General features: G+C 51.2%; 1 non-coding gene across 1 annotated transcript in view; it reads right to left on the bottom strand.

Moving 5' to 3' along the window:
- Positions 1-747, bottom strand: part of LOC126443818 (small subunit ribosomal RNA) — a 1,909-nt gene extending 1,162 nt beyond the window's left edge. Inside the window, exon 1 of the ribosomal RNA XR_007582203.1 lies at positions 1-747. This exon is cut by the window's left edge and continues 1,162 nt beyond it. This is a non-coding gene — a ribosomal RNA (small subunit ribosomal RNA).
- Between the last annotated feature and the right edge of the window lie 4,253 nt (positions 748-5,000).

Raw genomic sequence — 5,000 nt, 5'->3', positions numbered from 1 at the left:
CGCACGCCTTCGGCTCGCCCCACCGGCAGGACGTCCCACGATACATGCCAGTTAAACACCGACGGGCGGTGAACCAACAGCGTGGGACACAAATCCAACTACGAGCTTTTTAACCGCAACAACTTTAATATACGCTATTGGAGCTGGAATTACCGCGGCTGCTGGCACCAGACTTGCCCTCCAATAGATACTCGTTAAAGGATTTAAAGTGTACTCATTCCGATTACGGGGCCTCGGATGAGTCCCGTATCGTTATTTTTCGTCACTACCTCCCCGTGCCGGGAGTGGGTAATTTGCGCGCCTGCTGCCTTCCTTGGATGTGGTAGCCGTTTCTCAGGCTCCCTCTCCGGAATCGAACCCTGATTCCCCGTTACCCGTTACAACCATGGTAGGCGCAGAACCTACCATCGACAGTTGATAAGGCAGACATTTGAAAGATGCGTCGCCGGTACGAGGACCGTGCGATCAGCCCAAAGTTATTCAGAGTCACCAAGGCAAACGGACCGGACGAGCCGACCGATTGGTTTTGATCTAATAAAAGCGTCCCTTCCATCTCTGGTCGGGACTCTGTTTGCATGTATTAGCTCTAGAATTACCACAGTTATCCAAGTAACGTGGGTACGATCTAAGGAACCATAACTGATTTAATGAGCCATTCGCGGTTTCACCTTAATGCGGCTTGTACTGAGACATGCATGGCTTAATCTTTGAGACAAGCATATGACTACTGGCAGGATCAACCAGGGAGCTGCGTCAACTAGAGCTGAGCAGCCGGCCGCCCGGGAGTGTGTCCCGGGGGCCCGCGCGAACACGCAAGCGTCCGCTCAATTATTCTGCAAACAGGAGGAGGCTGAGCTCCCCTGCACAACACACCTCGAAACCCTCTCAGGTCCCGGCGGCGCGCAGCGCCGTCCTAAGTACTTGGTCGGGTTCGAGAGAGGCGCAATCGCCCGGAGTTAGGCGAGTAGACGCTTTAGGTGCGACCACCCGTGCTCCCAACTGAGCTTGCCGCTGCCGACAGAGGCCCGGGAGCGTGCTGTCGTGGCATTGCCGGCGGGAGACAACACGCGCCACCTACGGTGACCGGCAGCTCCAACGCCAGCGCCACAGAAGGACAAAAGCCCCACTTGGGTGCCGAAGCGAACTCTCCCAGCACAGCGCACGCGCCAACACGTCCGCACAGCTGCGATACAAACCACCTGCGAGAACCGCTGGGGCGACCGAGCAGCAGACGGCGTCGCGGCGCCGAGCGCCGGGCGGCGGCGCATCCTCAGCGCACACAGTCCTCAATCGGACCAGCACACTGCAGATGGCCACCGCGCTTCGCACCGGGCCCGCGAGGACCTGCTTTGGCCGCAAGGCGCCGCGAGCAGGGGGCGCCGGCGCGCAGCTGCGCCGCCTGCCGCGTCCGTCGGCCGGCGCGCCTGCCACTGGCCGCCCCCACCAGCCGGCTGTAGCGCGTGCGCCCACGCACCGCGCTGCCAGCACGCCGGGCGGCCCCCCCTCACCGGCCGGGGACGGTCCCACCCAGCCACCGCCGCGTATCGCCTCACACCCAGATCCCCTTTCACGTTCGTGGGCATGGTGGGTCCCCTTTCACGTTCGTGGGCATGGTGGGTATCCCTGAAACAACCGGTTAATAGCTCGACCGATCGTCGCCAACACTGATTCACCTCTAGCGAGAACAACCGCACCACAACGGGTTACCTGTTGTTCATTTGCGTAACGTCACCAGCAAACGTAGACGTCCATCGCCATTTGCAACGAGTATTGCATGCCTGTGTCAGGTGTCACAACACACTACGTCTGCCCACATAGACGCAACAACATGTGCACGCCTCGAGAACACGTGGAAGGTAGCCCCCGTACGTATGCGGTGTCCATTGCGCGAACGACTGTCAGCCGGCCTCTGCAGGATGTCGCAGATGTGGAACGCGGTGCAACATGCTATCACGGTGTGTGAGAAGAGACGACTACGTCCGAATACACGCTCCACTACATCAACAGACTGCTCATGCTGATCGCCATCCAGGGCGTCCGTTCCTCCCACACGTCTGAATGGCGTACCACACTGCAATCCAGCTCTTATAGGGAGACGACACGTAGCTGCGTGCACAATATTTGGACTGTATGGTCTGCCGTTGCTAGGCGCAGTCGTCGTACGGTCACACATGTGCCACGATGTATCATTCAGTACATACGGACCAATGTGCAGTACAGTTTGTGGGTTTTGCGTACATCGGCGGACAGGTGACAGGCCGTACCACAACGTAGGCTGAGTACGTCGGCATGCGAAGGGCATTGAACATGCAAACTTCTCAACGACCAGCTTGCGAAGGCAGGGGGGAAGGGGGGGGGGGGGCATGTACGTCCTGCTGCTATCCACATTACAGTGTATAGCAGGAGCATGTGGAAAGTCAGCAACACCTGCAAGGTGTTTAACATGACGCGATACACAGGGGACCGGGCAGTGCGAATAGCGAACTATATTGCGAGGGTTGCGGTTAGGCAACACTACACTAATTTAACGAGTTGCATAACAATTACAGAGCAGGTTCAGCGACAACGTGCGTCAGGTTAAGGCGCAATATAGGTTAGGTTAAGGCACAACATGGGTTACGTTAAAGCACAAATTAGGTTACGTTAAAGCACAAATTAGGTTACGTTAAAGCACAAATTAGGTTACGTTAAAGCACAAATTAGGTTACGTTAAAGCACAAATTAGGTTACGTTAAAGCACAAATTAGGTTACGTTAAAGCACAAATTAGGTTACGTTAAAGCACAAATTAGGTTACGTTAAAGCACAAATTAGGTTACGTTAAAGCACAAATTAGGTTACGTTAAAGCACAAATTAGGTTACGTTAAAGCACAAATTAGGTTACGTTAAAGCACAAATTAGGTTACGTTAAAGCACAAATTAGGTTACGTTAAAGCACAAATTGGGTTACGTTAAGGCACAACATGGGTTACGTTAAGGCACAACATGGGTTACGTTAAGGCACAACATGGGTTACGTTAAGGCACAACATGGGTTACGTTAAGGCACAACATGGGTTACGTTAAGGCACAACATGGGTTACGTTAAGGCACAACATGGGTTACGTTAAGGCACAACATGGGTTACGTTAAGGCACAACATGGGTTACGTTAAGGCACAACATGGGTTACGTTGAGGCACAACATGGGTTACGTTGAGGCACAACATGGGTTACGTTGAGGCACAACATGGGTTACGTTGAGGCACAACATGGGTTACGTTAAGGCACAACATGGGTTACGTTAAGGCACAACATGGGTTACGTTAAGGCACAACATGGGTTACGTTGAGGCACAACATGGGTTACGTTGAGGCACAACATGGGTTACGTTGAGGCACAACATGGGTTACGTTGAGGCACAACATGGGTTACGTTGAGGCACAACATGGGTTACGTTGAGGCACAACATGGGTTACGTTGAGGCACAACATGGGTTACGTTGAGGCACAACATGGGTTACGTTGAGGCACAACATGGGTTACGTTGAGGCACAACATGGGTTACGTTGAGGCACAACATGGGTTACGTTGAGGCACAACATGGGTTACGTTGAGGCACAACATGGGTTACGTTGAGGCACAACATGGGTTACGTTGAGGCACAACATGGGTTACGTTGAGGCACAACATGGGTTACGTTGAGGCACAACATGGGTTACGTTGAGGCACAAATTAGGTTACGTTGAGGCACAAATTAGGTTACGTTGAGGCACAAATTAGGTTACGTTGAGGCACAAATTAGGTTAGGTTAAGGTACAATATGGGTTAGGTTAAGGTACAATATGGGTTAGGTTAAGGTACAATATGGGTTAGGTTAAGGTACAATATGGGTTAGGTTAAGGTACAATATGGGTTAGGTTAAGGCACAACATGGGTTAGGTTAAGGCACAACATGGGTTAGGTTAAGGCACAACATGGGTTAGGTTAAGGCACAACATGGGTTAGGTTAAGGCACAACATGGGTTAGGTTAAGGCACAACATGGGTTAGGTTAAGGCACAACATGGGTTAGGTTAAGGCACAACATGGGTTAGGTTAAGGCACAACATGGGTTAGGTTAAGGCACAACATAGGTTAGGTTAAGGCACAACATAGGTTAGGTTAAGGCACAACATAGGTTAGGTTAAGGCACAACATAGGTTAGGTTAAGGCACAACATAGGTTAGGTTAAGGCACAACATAGGTTAGGTTAGGGCACAACATAGGTTAGGTTAAGGCACAACATAGGTTAGGTTAAGGCACAACGTAGGTTAGGTTAAGGCACAACATAGGTTAGGTTAAGGCACAACATATGTTAGGTTAAGGCACAACATAGGTTAGGTTAAGGCACAACATAGGTTAGGTTAAGGCACAACATAGGTTAGGTTAAGGCACAACATAGGTTAGGTTAAGGCACAACATAGGTTAGGTTAAGGCACAACATAGGTTAGGTTAAGGCACAACATAGGTTAGGTTAAGGCACAACATAGGTTAGGTTAAGGCACAACGTAGGTTAGGTTAAGGTACAACGTAGGTTAGGTTAAGGTACAACGTAGGTTAGGTTAAGGTACAACGTAGGTTAGGTTAAGGTACAACGTAGGTTAAGGTACAACGTAGGTTAGGTTAAGGCGCAATGTAGGTTAGGTTAAGGTACGATATAGCTGAGGTTAAGGTACAATATCGCTTAGGTTAAGGTACACATTGTTGTAGGGAAAGGTGTATTTGGGGGGGGGGGGCGGCAGGTTCGTTGATAGTGATTATCGTAAGTGCATGCCTGCGGGATCATCCGATTTGTCACGTCAGGATGCACTTGTGGCTCATGACAGGCGGCGCTCCGATTCCAAGGTTATGGCAGATGTGTGTCTTTCATTCCTGCCATTGTTTGTGTACTGTGACAGGAGGCAGTATTGTGATGTTGGGTGCACCCCTGTGTAGGACATGTGTGGGTGTTCGTGGCTTAACTGAGCAATGGCGGATGTCGGA

The sequence above is a fragment of the Schistocerca serialis genome, unplaced genomic scaffold (genome assembly GCF_023864345.2).
Source record: "Schistocerca serialis cubense isolate TAMUIC-IGC-003099 unplaced genomic scaffold, iqSchSeri2.2 HiC_scaffold_193, whole genome shotgun sequence".
NCBI classification, from domain to species: Eukaryota; Metazoa; Arthropoda; class Insecta; order Orthoptera; family Acrididae; genus Schistocerca; species Schistocerca serialis.
Note: the sequence above shows the minus strand (reverse complement) of the source record. Positions and strands in the feature narration are given on the sequence as shown.